General features: G+C 37.2%; 1 protein-coding gene and 1 pseudogene across 2 annotated transcripts in view; both read right to left on the bottom strand.

The window, feature by feature from the left end:
* The window catches only part of SLC9A9 (solute carrier family 9 member A9), a 540,287-nt gene that overhangs the window by 216,514 nt on the left and 306,028 nt on the right, over positions 1-17,745 (bottom strand). The gene's annotated exons all lie outside the window — the stretch shown is intronic.
* On the bottom strand, positions 12,008-15,471 carry LOC307187294 (eukaryotic translation initiation factor 4 gamma 2-like; annotated as a pseudogene). The gene has a single exon. The product of its transcript is annotated as a eukaryotic translation initiation factor 4 gamma 2-like (transcript).

Genomic DNA, 17,745 nt, shown 5'->3' with positions numbered 1-17,745 from the left:
GCTGTATCCTTACATGGCAGAGAGAAAGAGAGATCTTCTCTCTTGTGTGTCTTTTTCTGAAGGCACTAATTCCATTCATGAGCACTTCACCCTCATGACCTAATTACCTCCCAAAGGCCCCACCTCCAAATGCCATCACACTGGGGATTAGGACTTCAACAAATGAATTTGAAGGGGGTTAAGGGGAGACATTCAGTCCAGAGCAGCTATCCAGTTTTTGACATTAATAATCACGTATCAAGGTTAAATTCATAGGGCTTCTCCTTCTCCGGTCCCCATTCCAAGTGTCTTTTACACTAGAGGGGACATTTTGCTGATTAGGATCCATTCAGCCTCTTGTTAGTGGTCATACCCCAATTTGCCTCTGGGGTCCACCTCTTTCCCCACGCTCAGCCCAGCGTGTTTGGTTCAGAAATGTGTGTGATGAATTCAGCAGTTATTAGCTGGAGTTAGGACTTCTGATTGTGAGACATTAAAAAAAAAAAGTAAGTTAAGGAAACAAAGGATATGTCTGTACACGTATGAATCCATCGTGTATTAACATATACATATACACATAACTTGCACTCCACTTTACAGACGTTTGACATTCCTATTAAATTTTGTTTTTTACCATGAACATGTTACTTTCATAGCTTAAAAAACTGAATTAAATTATAACAAAAATTTTAAAGTGGAATAAAATACTTCCCAAATGTTTTCCTTCTTTAGCCTTGCTTAAGCTCCAACTCTTCATCTTTTTACTTTCAGGAAGTTATCAAGCATTCTTATCTAATATTTTTCTTATTTTCTTTAAAAGTTGTTCTTGAGTGCAGGAAAATACAAACAACCACCAAAAAAAGCACTTGTCTTTTTGTGGAACATCTTTTTCAGTGATCTCTTTATTCACAGATCTATAGATTATATAGACGACATGCATTATGTTACATAAATCTGACTGTATTTTTATATAATTTACTTTAATTAAGTCAGTAATATTTCACAAGCCTCTTTCCATGGCAATAAATCTCAATCTACTGAACAATTTTTAATGGCAGCACAATATCCCTTTGTATCTTCATACCCAATTTTATTTCACTGTATCTATTATTACCCATTATTAGACATTTGGTTGTTCCAGATTTTCCCCTTATAAACTTATAACCTTATAAGCTCAGTGCTGCACTGAGCATCTTTATACAAATCTCTCTCCCTAGCTGAGTGATTACTCCTTAGGTGAAATTCCTAGATCTGGGCTACTTCTGTCAAAGGATATATATTAATTTTTCTTTTTCAACATACTACCAGCCTGCCCTTCAGAAAGATTATACCAATTTACATCTCTAATAATGGTGTAGAGGCCGCCCTTTCCTCACACTCTTGTCAAAATTAATTTTTATCAATTTTAAAAAAACCTTTGACAATCTAATAGACTCACTTATTTTAAATTGTAGATGGTTGTTAGCATTTTAAAAAAGATTCCCTTCATAGCAAGGCAGCAGCACTGATTAGCACTCCTTTGTCTACTTATATCATGTAACAACATTCCTCTGAATGAATAGGCTTCATAATAACTTCCTTCTCAGGGCACTTAATGAAAATGTGTGGGCAAATTCAACTTTGTGTTTCACATGCAAAAATCTCCTGAAGACGTGTTTCAGAAAGAGAATGTACCTTAAGGCCAAGCTGACAGAAGCAACCAATTTGACCATTAAACCTTTATTGCCTGAGTCTGGCCCAGAGTAGTCAATTACTGAGGGAATAGATTTACTGGTCGATTTTGGAAAAAAGAAAAAAGAACAAACTCCACCCCCAAACCAATAATAATAATAAATGTCTAACTAGTTAATTCAGTATTTAATATGAATAACCTCGAATCTACTTCCTTCCCACTCAGGGTCAATGAAAAATAACTTGAGTCAACATTTTATTTATCCAGTACAGTAAGCAACATTTGTTTTATTTCCCTTAATTCACAGTTTGGGAGCCTGTGGAGGGGACCCAGGTTAAAAGTAATATTTGCTTAGCAGAACTTTTCTTTAGGACAAAAAAGCACGTTTAATAGGGCAAGCAAGACTAGGGAAATATTAGAGGACAATCTGTGTTTAAAAACTCAGAAAGTTCATGGTAACAATTTACATGTTAAACAACATAATCTGGTCAGCAAACCGTGTTCTCTAAAGACTTATTTGATACTATGTTTTTCAGTTGGTGTTACTCACTGTACTTACTAGAAAGTAAGAAAAAGTCATATCTGTTTTATAAAATATGTTTATTACTAATTCTGATTGACTTTTTCTCCTATTAGTAAAAGAATGAAACAACCATATTACTGTGGTTCATGTACAGAAATATTACAGCAGTTCACTATACCCTGCTTTACTAATACTAATTAAATTCACATGAACTCCTCAGTATGGCTTTTATTTGACTTACAGTTTGTTTCAACATATTGACTTTCATTTACTTGGCCAAGTAATGCACTGAAATTCATTTTAATTGGGATGTTAAAGAACCTACAAAACTATAATAGAAGTGAAAGGAAAGAAAGAACTAACTATATTCTTTTATTTTCCCCATAATTTTGTCCTGGGATTAATTTTTTGTTTGTTTGTTAATAAAATTTGCCCTTATTCCTAACTGGGAGCCTTCTTTAGAGAATATCTCAGATTTCATTTTTTTACACATTATTGGGTATAACTATTCTGAACAAACTGGAGTACAAGTAAACAATTTTTATTCCTATATTGGGGGATTTGCAAACAAACATTACAATATATTCTATTAAAATTATAAACTTTTGCTCCTGGGATTCTAACATTTGCTTAGTCCCAAGTCCTGAGGAAATCTGTTCAAGGTGAACCCAATAATTCCTGTGGGCTCTACAGGTAGCATAGGACTTGAATTGTGCTGAAGACCTGTGACCTTTATCACCAGGACATAAGGGATCTGAAAGCTTTGTTGCCAGTCAAGGTCATGGTTCCCAGAGTGAAGCCTCTCCTTACAAAGCCGAAGATCTATAGTTACAAATAAGTACAAGTGCAATCCTTTGAGATCCTCTTCTAGATTTAGGACACTGTCATAATATCAGTATCACTACTTCTAAAATAGTAATAATGCTAATGGGACTCATTTTTTTAGGACTTAACTTGTGCTAGGGAACGAGTTAAAGGCTTTTGCTTACTTTAAACATTTTTAGCAATTCATGTCATTATGAAAAGAAAACTCATAAATTGATAATATTATTTCTCTTTTATAGTTGGGGAAATTGCACTCAACCATAGTAATGCATTTGCCCACGTAAAGCTCAATAAAGGGAAGAACTGAGTTGTCCCGAGTTTCGTCCAAGGCACATGCCACTTCTGCCAGACTAGGCTGCCTCTCCATTAGACAAGATTCAGGTTCAGGGACAGCGAGAAGTTTGTAATAATAGTATTGGTGAATATTTGTAACACATTACAGTCTGCAAAGTATAGTTTCATACATATATACATCCTGTTTGATCATCAGAGCAACTCTTCCCTAGATATCTTCTAGGGAAGATATCTGTGACTCCGACCACATTGTTTTTCAAGTAAAGAAACCCGAAAGGTAAATTTCCTCATACCCAACTAGTGGATGCAGGGGGTGACTTGAGGTAGGGGATACTTATCCCCCCGCAATGTCTATTACCATCTGCTCACCCAAGCTGATTCTTCCAACACTTTCCCTCCTCTCAAAGTACAAAAAGTAAAAACAAAGGTCTTGCCATGCATTTGTAACTTCAAGACAAATCTCCTTCCCATTCACCCCTTTCCCCTTAGAGAAATTCTGGACTTTTCACTGTGCCTTACATAATGATTGTATATGGTTTTATATGTATATTACGATACATATATATATCTTGATATCTCTATGTATCTAGGTATCTATGTATCTATCTATGGCCTAAAATAAGACAAACTTCATGCAATGTCTCTGCCCCATTTGCAGGAGGTGGACTGCAAATCCAAGATCAGATTCTTCAAGGTTAGGACTATACAGACCCTGAAGTAAAGGAGGTTCAGAGAGCTCCTTTACTGAGCTAACCAAGCTGGTGCAAATGATTTTCAATACTTGATTTGGGTATTTTGAGCACGGCGGCTATCTCCCGCGTGGTATAACATCGATTGCTCTCAAGTAATGTCTCGATTTTGTCGCGATCAACTTCAACTGGTCTACCCAACCATGGGGCATCATCGAGCGAGAAATCTCCAGTGCGAAACTTTGCAAACCACTTTGGACACGTTCAATCAGTCACAGCACCTTCTCCATACACTGCACAAATCTTTTTTTGCATCTCAGTTGCGTTTTTACCTTTCTTGAAATAGGAAAGCATAATATGCTGAAAGTGTTGCTATTTTTCTTCCACCTTCAATATTAAAATGGCTACACAAAAATTCACCAATTTTGATGTCTTTTTAAAATGCATGCTGTCACATACAATCTAACAAAATTGACATGATATGACAGCTGTCACATACAATCTAACAAAATTGTTTCGAATGAAGTTAAAGACAGCTAAGTGCTACTAGAGCCATCTTACAGAAAAAAAAACAAATGAAACTTTTGGCCCACTCAATATTTCTTTGTTTGAGAATTCTTGGGTTCCTTATGCACTCCTGGCTGCTACCCAGCTCTCTCCCCTCCCCTGCATCTTTCATTGTTTTCTTTTAAACTTAATTAGACTTTTTAAAAACATGAGAATTTCAAAAGCACAGCCTATAAAAACACAACAGAACACATTTTATGAAGATGAATAGGCATCATTAAGTAAGTAAAGCTAATATAGGAAATAAATGTAGTTACAGCTACAAGGAACTGAGCTTCATTAAACCAAATACATACTATAGCCAGATTTTCTTGAAATCCTTAAGCTTATAACTTAAGGGGAAGGTTATTTTCTATGAATTTGCTAAATTACTTTAGCCAGTAAACACTGATAATAGTGTTCTTATTTCTGGAGGTTTTCCAGTTTTGATTCTTCCTTTTTGGGGGGCTATTAAGGTAAAAGTGTAGAGTTTTGTAAGGTTGCATTTAAGTTAATACACTATTACGTTAAGAATAACTTCTCAAGTCTGCAACTTCAAAGTTCTTATTATCATGATATTGATCAGGAATATTGGTTCACCAAATAAGACTGGGCTTAGATCTATTTTGATGAATTTAAACACATACACACACACACATGCACATACACAGGCACACCAGAATATAGGAACACAAATTTCAAAGGTAGAGTCACCTTGTGATGTATGTAGTCCAGACACCTAGCCAATGCTTGATTGCTCCAACACTCTTGTTAACGGTCTCTCCAGCTTATAACTGAACACAGCCAAAGGCAGAAACCTCACCACTTACCAAGGAAGCAAATGGCATTTTTAGACATCTGTAACTGTAAGAAAATCTTTCCTTATGTTGAGCTGAAATTTCATTCTCTATCACTTTCAACTACTTCTCCTACTTCTACTACTTTAGCTCATAAAAAAAATAAGTCAAGTAGGGTATCATTTTATTCCATACTGCTTTGCTCTAACAGCAGAAAGGGGATTTCCATCAGAAGAGTTGCAGTTTAGGCAATTTTACAGTGTAGGCAGCAAATGCCATTTTTCATCCTACAGTCTTGTTAGTCTTGAAAGTAAACATTTTGCTAGGAGTTTGTGGTTGGCATGTGGAGCCTCTAGTCTAGAATACCTGCAAAGGCTTGGGGGGCTAGAGTAACCAGAATTATGTTCAAATAAGTGTTCTCCAGAAGGATCTTCTCAGCAAATCTAATAATACTGGCCTTCAGGAAAAAAAAAAAAAAAAAGGAGAGGGCATAACATAATTTCTCCATGGTTTGGCCAACAAATAAATTAGCTAGTTGAAACAATATATTTTCTTTGAAGAAATTAAAACTTTAAAAAAATCTCTTAATGAAAAAACCAAGAGAAACATCGATATTGTTAGGCATTGGTATAAAAAAATTCACACTTCACACATTATCAAAAATTTTAAAGGTCATTTTCATTTAGCTATTTTCATTTCATTTTCATTTAGCTATTCTTAATCTGTTTTCTTATTCATCTTGTGTGTCTTTTTATCTTTATAATTAGCCTATGCTGAATTCTTTCTTGAGCGGGAGTGTGAAGAATGTACACAAAAAGGAAGATTTCTAATGATGTCATTTCTTTAGGTCTCTGAGTTGAATACCAATACCCCAGCCCTTGCCACTGATCTGAGTGACAACCACCCACAACATGGCTGAGGATATATTGCTCCATCCACCCTGAGAATATTGTGCTCTTTCTACATGAAGATTTGGCACTGGCAACATACAGTATACTGAGCCCCAAACACTGTGAGCTGTGTTCGACTTCTTCCTGCCATCCCATTTCCTTGATGAAAGTGTTACAAATGCCTAGGATTAAGGACATTACTCAGTGTTGTTTTATGATCAGCTATTTCACAATGTAATGCATAGAATATCAGGACAAATGCAAAACACTAGAACCAAACCAGTATTCACTGAGAAAGGCTTTGCCTCAGTATTTCAGATTGAGAAGTTGAAGCATGTGTTTGGAATAACACTTAGTTGTAAAGCTAGCTTGAAAATTTCCAGAGATTCTTTGCTTCATGTTATGTTACACCTAATAAACACTGGCATTTATGTTAGTGCATCTATCATGTTTGAATTCCTTTGATAAACTTTCTGAATGAGATAATTTTGAATAATTTACTGTAATGGTACGACAGTAACCAGAACTTCTCAGAAAAAACTATTTTACCACCCTTACCCCATCTCCTATTTTTGAGGGAAAGTAATTTGAAGACTAATTCAACTGATTTGCTATCTAACCTGACCAAACTCTTTGTTCAACTTTTCCTTTTGCTTTGAGGTCATCTCTTGTACAATACATGGAGGTAGGTTTTTCACAATTTAGAATGTAAAGAGGTATACATTTTTTCTTATGTATTTCAATCTGATTTTAAGTCTGATACAAGTATATAACACAACTTTATATTATACGTAAATAGTAATATTCAAACTCTTAATTTTTTGTTTTCCAGATGGTTAAAGAGTTCATTGATTTGACTGACAGAGAAAATATCACAACGAAGGGTTAAAAAGTATTTTAATTAGGAAGAAGATTTTGAATTCAATTTCTGAACTATGGTGGATTAGATTATGGAAAGGCATTCAATAGAAGGTTTGAAGCTTAGAGTAGAACATTGTGCTAAACATGATAAGACATTGGAACATGCAAAAGAGTCTTTATAAATCAGAGAAATCAATGAAAATGAGACCAAAATATATGACAATTGAATGACGCCATGTAATTAGAAAACAGCTGCAAATGATTTTTATGAAGGCACGAATATCACTAAATCAATAGCTGATGAAAATTAAGTTTGCTTGCCTTGTTTCTTTGTAATGGAGAGTTAAAATGTAGTGAATGTAGATTGTCAGTGCTCGTACTGAACTCCAGAAAACTCTTATTTTACACCGATTAACTTTGTTGAGCTTCTTTTTCAGCAAGATTTATAAAGCCCCCCTCCCTGAAGCCTCTTTGTATTGAAGCTACTGCACACCCTTGACAATATAAGTAAAATGTCAAAAACTATGAATGATTACAGTACGTGCGTGTATTTCTCTTTGTTTCCAAGGAAGGCAATTATATTTTCACGTAAAAACCAGGCATGCCTAAATCGATTCTGTATGAGAGTTTTAGCTTTGACTTACTTTGGTGGTTTGGAGCTAATTTTATTTTTGTTCCAAACTCTTTGGGTATTTCAGAGTTACCACACAAAGATCCCTCAGAAAGTTCTCTTGGGCTACATGTGTATTTTCAATGATGTTCAGAATGAGTTTGTATGCAAAACAAATCATATTCAAATACCGAGGGAAAGACTCAGCTGTAGATATGCACTAGAAGATCTTAATCAGTCTCTACTCTCTAGTTTAACCCTCCATTCCTTCTTACCACATAAATTTTTAGGCTTAATGAGAGTCAGTTCCACTTGTTCCAAAGTCTGTTTATCTTTGCTTTAAATTGGTATTTGTAATTGCTAATTTAACTACGTAGATTAAGTGTGACTATGAAAGAAAGAGTTGATGTTTTTCAAAACTAAGTTAAATGTGTAGAAAAAACTTGGTAAAATTTAGTTGCATAGAAAATGATACTAAATTAGTGGTGAGCAGGACAACTATAAAACGTTTAAATACAGAAAAAATTCTTAACGTATATGCTTTGCTGATGTCTTTAATTCTTGGCTCTGAACTAAAGACACAGAAATAGAAACTGGAAGTTCTGGTAGATATATTTTGGGTGTGCTTTGTGCAAGAAAGGCATCCTAGAACCCTAAGATTCAAAGAAAAAGCATTGAATCTTTATCAAAAGATTGGCAAATTAATATGCATTTATGTAAGTGATGATTAAATGTTGGAGGTATTTGTGTCATTTTAAAATGATTCCTTGCTTTAACTGACTTTTCCATTAATTGACTGATGCTAATTTTGTTTTAGATAAAAGTGGTGCCTGCTTTTCTCTCTTTTAACACTTTTTTGTATTTAATATTTCCATTTGATTATTTTTTCCAACCTCTTGTACCTGTTCCAAATGACTAATATTCTTCTTTATCTCTTTAAGGATACTAATTATGCATATTTTAAATTGTTGGTTTGCCGTTTCCAATAGTTTTGCTTCTTGTGGTCTATGTCCAGATTTTGGTCTCTGTTTTAAGTGGTTGTGCTTTTTGGGGCATTTTGTTATTTTGGCCTGTGAGCCCATATCCTCCTGGGGTCCATCCTGTCTGCCAATGTTATGAGGAAATGTTACGAGGGACACACACTAGAGTTCCTTCAGTGATTTTTAGGAGATGCGCGGGGATGAGCTCCAGGGTGGAGGAAGCCCTCAGCACCATCAAACTTTTGATCACCCCCCAAAACTGAATTGGTTTCACTCCTCTGGCAATTCGTCTGTCAGGGATTCACCCTTAAACCCTTAGAACATAGCAACACTGGGAAGAGGCAGAGTCTCTCTAGGTCATTTTCCATCATCCTGAGGGTTTGGAGGCACAGGAGATGGAGGACAGAGGATGCTCAAAGGCAGGGCAACTGGTCATCCTGCACTTTTGTCAACTTCTTCACTGCCCAGATGCTACTTCCAGGGCTACCACGATGGATGCTCTAGGCTATTGCAATGAGGCAGGCGAAGATCACCCCAAAACAATAAGGGCAAGAGGCAGATGCAGAAGTTAAAATTTCTAACTGATTCTCTCTTCCGACTCCTGCTTTCGCTGCTGTGCAGGTGTGGCCATCCTTAATACCACTTTGACCACCTCTGGCCTCTCCAGGTGTTCTTATAGTTTTTATTACTTGCTTGGTTCCATGTTTTCTCTCAATCATGTAGTTTCTCCAGGTTTCATTTGGGAAGAAGGAGCCAGCAGCTGAAGCTAGTTTGCTATCTTGTCATCACTGAGTTTTGTATTATTTTTAAAGTTAAAGTTGCTGATTGAGAATGATAAATGGTATTGAAGTGTTCTCCTCCATAGGGGTTTCTGAGTTTAATTTGAGTCAAACTACTGAAAAGCCTGCTCAAGGCAAAACTGGGGATATGAGGTTGTCTATGGCCTATGCCCTCGGCTTCTCTGCGTGTGGAAATTCCTCCCTTTCCATGGGTGAGGAAATCATATATTTCAGACTTTTGAGGACCGACCTATTTTCAGACACTTTGTTCTTTTGTCCCCATCTAAGTACTATTGTGCTTTTCTATCCTCTATTCTATTTTTGGTTTGGAAAACAAAGTTACTGTACCCCAAGAGATTTCATTCCTTGTACCCCTTATACTTCATACGCCAAATATCCTAGAATTTTGACTTCTGGAAAATCAAACCAAAAATTCAGAAAAATAGATAAGTCACAAACAAGCAATTTCTTAAAGAAGATATACAGAGCTTCCCTGGTGGTGCAGTGGTTGAGAGTCTGCCTGCCGGTGCAGGGGGCGCGGGTTCGAGCCCTGGTCCGGGAGGATCCCACATGCCGCGGAGCAGCTAGGCCCGTGCGCCACAACTGCTGAGCCTGCTCTCTAGAGCCCGTGAGCCACAGCTCCTGAGCCCATGCGCCTAGAGCCTGTGCTCCGCAACGGGAGAGGCCACCGCAATGAGAGGCCCATGCACCGCCACGAATAGTAGCCCCTGCTCGCCGCAACTAGAGAAAGCCCGAGCACAGCAATGAAGACCCAAATAAACGTAGCCAAAAATAAATAAAATAAATAAATTTTAAGAAGATATACAGATGACCCCAAAACTAATCTGTAAGTTTCAGAAGGGCGCCTAGCACACTTGTTGTGTTTGTCACTGAACACCAACTCCCAGCAGAGAGCTTAGCATATCATAAGGCTCAATAAATATCTATTGAATAAACAAAGTGAATAAAAAGGGAACTCTAAGGAATTGCCTGTGTCACTGTAAGTTTGCACAATCTTCCTTCATGGAAATTTAGGAAAAATATAATAAAATTTATAAGACGTAAACCCTTGATCTGAACAATTCTACTTCTTGGAATTTTTCCTAAGCAAATAATGTGACAAGTATACAGAGATTACATCAAGATGTTCATTCCTTAAAATAAAAAGATATGGAAGACAACCAAAACATACATCAAAAGAAGAATACTTAAACAATTTAAAAGCGATTACACTTCTGAAGGTTCACTGCCATGTATGATGTTTCCTATGGCTTTTTACCAGACACATTTTATCAGATAAAGGAAATTCTTCCCTTCTATACTTTGCCAGGAATTTTTTAAATAAATATTTGTTGAATCTTTCATATCCAATGCTTTTTTTAAATCTACTGAGATATTTTCTTTTCATTTGTTTATGTGGTAAATTATACTTACAACATTTTAATATTAGAGCATACTTACATTCCTGGGACAAACCCAGCTCAGTCATAACGTACTTTGTTTTACACTGATGAATTTGGATTGCTGATATTGCTTTCACAATCTTTGTATCTATGTCCATAAGTGAGATTGGCATACACGTTTCATTTTTATTACTGCCATTGACTGGTTTTTATTTCAGGAGTATTATAATAGTGTCATTAAATGACTTGGGAAGCATTCCTCCTTTATCTTTTTTCTTAAAAGGTAAGTATAAAATTGAATGATCTGTTTCTTGAAAGTTAGATAGAACTCACCTATGAAACAATCTGGGCCTTGTTTTTTTTTTTTGGTGAATGGATTTTTAGCAACTGATTCAATTTCTTTAATGATTATAGGTCTACTTAATTCTTTTTCCCCTTCAGACAGTTTTTTTTTTTTTTTTCCGAGTATCACAATGTTTACTGACAGATACAAGTATATAAAATCAGGGCATGAACATGACTTGATAAATTAAGTAGACTTAATTTCAATACTATAATGAGAGGGACCAATTCAAATTCTCACCATTTGTTTCACACCCACAAAGACCACTTCAAGGGCATTTATGATCTCTCAAAACTGACCAGTTTTGTGCAAGTAAACCATGTTTCTTTTAAAAAGACTTGTGCACTTGCCCAGGCTCAAGGATATTAAAATCTAGCAAATAAAGCCCATTACTAGAGGTAGAAATACAGGCAATATACTATTACGGCAGCAACCATCAATTACAGTTAAGAATTTTTCTGTAACAACCAGATGGATAATCAAATATTGCAACAACTCAAGTGTTACTGAACAGAGTGCATTTCTACAGTATTCAGTGTTGCTATTCAGTTTTCTAACTTAAAACAGCCTATGATAACTGGCAGCAAAGAAGGTCCTTGCAATAGACTGCCTCTGCTTGAGAACTTGATGTAATTATTGCATGCTGCTAATATACTATCTAAACATTAAAGATACTCCTAAAATATTTGATGGTAGACTATGATTAAGACATTACACTACAAAAAGACCTTATGCAGAAAGAAATCCTAACTGACGTGCTTCTGCTTTAAATATTGTGAAAATGCTAGAGCAGAATGAATTTTCGTAGTGGTTAGGTCAAGTGGAGTTACATCATAGCAACAGTATGTTTTGCATGATTTAAGGCTTTGGCTGGTTTTTTTAGTCAGCTTCTTCCTCTGATTCTTCTTCAGCAGTTTCTAGCCAGGTTAGCCACTGATTCACCTGGAACAAAGCTTTGCGTTTCCCTGGAAACTCATGGGTTATATCTTCTTTCCAAGCCAAGAAAGCTTCTTCTTCAATAATCTCCATGTCATAGAAGTGAACAAAAAAGTGAAGTAACATGGCTTTCGGGAAGTTGCTATTGTAGCAGTGTACCTGAAGAGCACAGAGGGCACTGACTTGTAGATCAACGTGATCATGAAGGAATTTCTGCATTACTGGCTTGGAGGAAAGAAGCAGTTGTTTTTTCCTGCTCTAACTATTCTTTGGAAGGAGCAGAGGAAGAATCTGTTTCATCACTGGGTGGGTTTACTTCACTAGAAACATACTGTAAGAAGCTAGTCATTAAGATGTTCACAAATCCTTTATCTACATGAAGTTTGGGAGAGATGTTATCTTTAATCCACTTATATATGGTTTGAGGAGATGGATTCAACTTTATTTAGCTTTAACGGTTCCTTCTCCAATTGGAGGAGTGGGAGTAAGAAACTGTCCCTTTCCTTCCAAGATCTCCAATATGCGGTCCTTATTCTGATCAATTTCTGGGAGCATTTTTTGCATATTGACTTGCTTTGTTGGAAAAGCTCTGTTGACCATTCTCGATCTTGTAATTTAGTTAAATGCTGAAGACAAAGTAAGAAGAGAGGAAAACGGGTGCCACTTTCCAGTGGTTGAGCTAGTTCTGAAATGCTCACCAGCGCCAAAATGATAGCATGAGCTGCAAACTGTGCTAAATATGATTTCACCAAGGGGATGTGAACCTCCAGTTTGGGGCACTGGTCCAGTACATTCAGGAAAGTCTGCATGAAGTTGTCACTTGTGGTTATCCCTTTCTGTTTGAGGAAACTGATCAAAGAACTTGCTTTTTCTTTATCTTCATCACTTCTGTCTAGTGACAGGATGATTACTTTGCTTAACATCTCGGGGAGAAAATGTTTAGGAGCCCTCATCTCTCTTACACCACTGACAGCTTCGTTTACATTTCCACTATTCAAATATTCGGTTACAACAGTTTCGGTTAATTTAAGCAGCTCTTCCTTTGATGGTGGTGGCTTTTTACTGGTCTTGGCAGGCTTTTCCTGAATAAATGGTAGATTAGTTTTGAGACCAAGCTGAGGTGTCTGTCCCAGAGGTGGTGTCTGAGTGCGTGGCGGTTGTACACTATAGGAGGAATCACAGTTATCTGGCACTGGATTTTTATTCATTAGGAAAGACTGAGCAGGCCTCAGGCTAATCTCATCTGCATTAAGCTGTCCTTAGAAAACCGAGGCGGCATATCCTTCGACTGTCCTTGCAGCTGGGATAAGAGTCCCTGACTCTCATTATGGTAGAGCTGGCTTAGCCCCTGGTTTTCATAAACTTGCCTCCCATCTCCCCAAACTGCGATTGTGTGGGATGCATGATGTGTCCCCCGTGGCCACTGAAGAGTTGATTTGAACGATGACGCCCCAGGGTGGGTGAAAATCTATACTGGAAAACTCCTGGACCAGTACCAACTCCACTACCTGGCATTTGTCCAAACATATCAGCAAGTCCTCCAAGTGCATCCCTATCCATTTTCATCCTGGGTGGCATGAACCGTCCCTCCAACAAGAAGTCACTTCTCATCCCTTGAGCCACGGGAGCAGGAATAAACACTCCTAGATCTTTTAATGCATCTTGACGGATTTGATTGATCATCTTTAGTCCATTGTCAAGAAAAGCCTTGCGAGGAACACAGTGGTGTTCTCTCAACTCTACAGTGTCCTGCAGTGGCAATTCCTTACTTAACATCAAGGAGCATATTCGGGCAAAGTACTGATCCATTAAGGACTTGGGTCGTTCATGGTCTAACCTAGGTCCCACTATCCTCATTACCTGACAGAGGCACTCTAAATCCTCTCCCATATCTTTGAGTTGGAATCTCTTCTTTTTTTCCAAAAGTGTTTTGATGCACATATAAGGATAGATTCATGAATAAGATCAAGCATTCCAAGTTCTCCAGTGAATTTGATGTTCCCCAACATCTTGATCTTAGCAATGGCTCTCTGTTCCCCCTCCGCAGGGAGGAGGGGATTTTCATGCTTATCACAGACATCAACGTTTCTGACTCGGTTTTCAAATTCATCTTGTAATTTGGAAATTAGGAGGTGTCTGAATGTTGTGCTTTGCTTCTGTCCTGGCTGACCCTCTGCTGCTGGACCATCAAAGTTTGGTGCATCTTCTGCCAATCGCAGACATAGCTGAGCATACAGTGAGCTATATTTTGGCTCTTCTAGGGCTTTGTCCACCGTCAGCAGTATGACCCCTTTAAGGATGAGTTTAGACTCTACACCCACATTGAGGAACTCAAGGCATAGCTTGTCGAACTTCTCAGGAGTAAGCTTATTCAGTATGCCTCTTAACTTTCCTGAAGATTGCATCATGTCGTTCTTTTTCATTTGCAGAGTTGTTTGCTGCAGAGTTGTCATCTCGTCTAGTGCCTGATGCAGGAATCCATTTCTGAGCGTTTTGCCCTGGGGTTTTCCCCAGGAACTGGCTGTTGCCAGCAGTCTTGGGGTAGTGCTGAGGTGCACCTTTACTTCTCCTCCGCCCGAAGAAGCACTGAAACGAGAAGCAGCCGCTTCTACCATCGCACTCTCCACTTTGGCAGCTTGACAATGAAGAATCTTCAAAAGAATAATATTAATGGATGGGGTGGGGAGAGAAGGGGATGGGAGAAATGAAAACCCTTCACCGAGAACTCAGCAGCTGCCACTGCAGCTGTCTCCTCAGGATCCGGTCTTCCGGGACGGGGAAGGGAGGGGAAGGGGAACGGAAAACAAAAAACGGGGAGCCCCTTCAAACAGTTTTGGTAAGTTATATGGTTCTAGGAGATTGTTCTTTTCACCTAAGTTTTTAGATTTATTTGCATCGATTGTGCATGACATCGTCTTATCTTTTTAACCTCCACAGCACCTATGGTAATGTTCTCCTTTTCTTTTTTAACATTGTTAATTTTGGGGTTTTTTTGCCTTATCCAGATGGTCCATTTTATTGGTTTTTTTCAAAGAAACAATTTTTGGCTTTGTTGATCCTCTCTATTGTAGTTTTGCTTTCCATTTCTTTTCTTTCCTTTTTACTGCTTTTACCTTTATTTTTTACTTAATTTTGTTCTTCGGACTTGTTCTGCTTGTTCCTTTTCTTAACTCTTAAGCTGATATTTTTACTCATTAAATTTAACTTCTTTGTAGTTTTTTTTTTTGCGGTACGTGGGCCTCTCACTGTTGTGGCCTCTCCCATTGCGGAGCACAGGCTCCGGACGCGCAAGCTCAGCGGCCATGGCTCACGGGCCAAGCCCCTTTGTAGTTTTTAACATAAACATTAAAGGATATAAATGCTCTAATTTCATTTCAATACTACATTTAATTAGTTGCAAATTTTGATGTGCAGCTTTAATTGTATTTCTTTGGTAAAATTAAATACAATTAAACAAACAATACATAAATATGCTTAGAAATAATTAGAACATTTCAGATGATAGAGTCCCCTTTGACTATTCCTCCTGGTCCCTCCCACATCCATCCCATGTAGCCTATTTTTTATCTAGAAAGGTATTCTCATTAAAATATATTTTTTGTACATGTTTTTCAAAAACAGTATTATTTTGAAAATATGCTGAAGGAAAATATAGTATCATTTTAAAAATTTGCTGGTTGTAGGTTTACATATGACTAATTTAATAGCTACTACAAAATAGCCCTCTAAATTAGTATATTTTTTACCTTTTCATGAGCAGTTTATTGGAATATCTGGTTCCCTAAAACCTTAAAACACCTAGCCTGGTCAACTTTTAAAAATTTTGTCAATCTTATGAATATTATATTATTATCATTTTATTTGTAGCCCTGATTAATAGAGAGTTTGGGCAACTTCTTATGTTTATTGACCAATTGGAATTACTGTTCAATGAATAGCCTATCTTTTTCTTTAACCATTTTCTTTAGATTTTTGTTTAAAATTATTCTTGTTATATATTGAGTAGACAATGTGGAATACTTATAACTATGAAATATAAAAATAGATAATATAACATATGTCTACACATTCCCCATACTGTTAAAGAAAAAGAACATGGCCTTTATACTTCAGAATTGCTCTCTGCTCCTCTGATCCCATCCCTTCCTTTCTGTCTGTGTGGTAATCACTATCCTAAATTTTGTGTACCTTATGGCCTTGTTCTTTATACTTTTTCTGCAAATCTTAATATCTCTAAACAATATATTATTTTGTTGTTATGTTTTTCAAATTTATATAAATGAAATCACATTGAATATATTGCTCAATATTTTGTTTTTGAGATTCATTGTGTTGTTTTGCTGGAGTTCTGATTCATTCATTTTCCCAGCTGTATGATATAAGAAATGGAAATGCAGTTATCCATTCTACTGTTGATGAACATTTGGGTTGTTTCCAGTTCTTTGCTTTTATAAACGGTGGAGCTTTGACTATTCTTGTACCTGTCTCCTGATGCAGGTGTGAAGCACTTAACCAGAGAGTATCTACTTGGAGTGGAACTACTAGGTCAGAAGGGACATCGATCTTTTGCTTTATGGGTACTGTCAAATTGCTTCTCAAATTTACCCTCCCACCAGCAATGTGTAAATGTTCCAGTTGCTCCACACTCTTGCCCAAACTAGGCATTCACTGATTCATTCATTCATTTATACATTCACTCAACAAAAAGTTATTGAGGACTTACTATGTACCAGCCACTATTCTAGGTGCTGGAAATGCAGTAGTGAACACAACTGACAAAAACACTTGCCTTTTGGAACTTCAATTCTGTAGAGGAGACATTAAACAAGATAAACAACTAAAATATATAGCATATTAGTGATACGAACTAAGGTTAAAAAAATAAAGCAGGAAGAGAGATATAAAATAGCAAGGTTTTTTTTCCCTTCCAAGGAGTTCACTCTGCTGCCAGGGAGATGAGAGCCACAGCTGTTAGACAGAAGTCCTGATACTCTTGCCTGCAAGAATGAAGGCTAGAGTTAACGAACCCCCCTCCCCCCAGGAGAGGGCAAAACCTGATGGAGAAATATTGAGAGTGAAAGTGCAGAGGTCAGAAATGATCTGACGTGCCACGTGGCCAAGACAGGAAGCTAAGTAGGAAAAAGTGGGGTTATTCAGTGTGTTGGCTGAACCACCCCCTTCTTCTCACTGACTTTGTCCCAGAAATTTCAATAGCTCCGGATTATTTTTGGCTTTTGGTTTCCCTTCACTGGAGGCTGAAAAATAATTATCAAGGTGGATGTTGAAATTTTAGATAGTGTCCAATGAAACTATTACTGACTTAAAGTAAAGACAAAGTAAAGATCTAAAAACAAAGTGAAGATGCAAGCCAGGTAGACATCTGGGAGAGAGACAGCCCGATTAGAGATAGCAGCAACACAAAGGCTCTGAAGAATATCAAGGAACCCAGTGTGGTTGGAACAGAGAAGTAGAATGCAAGAGATCAGAATGAGAGCCATGAACACGGTGCTCTAGGAACTTGAAGGACTTAGTGAAGGATTTTGGCTTTTACTGGGGAAGATGAGAGGCACTGGAGGGTTTTGAGCAACAGAGTGACATGGTTCTGATTATGCTTTAAC

Source organism: Stenella coeruleoalba (genome assembly GCF_951394435.1).
Source record: "Stenella coeruleoalba genome assembly, chromosome: 5".
Taxonomy (NCBI): domain Eukaryota; kingdom Metazoa; phylum Chordata; class Mammalia; order Artiodactyla; family Delphinidae; genus Stenella; species Stenella coeruleoalba.
The sequence above is the reverse complement of the archived record's forward strand: the minus strand, read 5'-3'. Positions and strand labels throughout refer to the sequence as shown.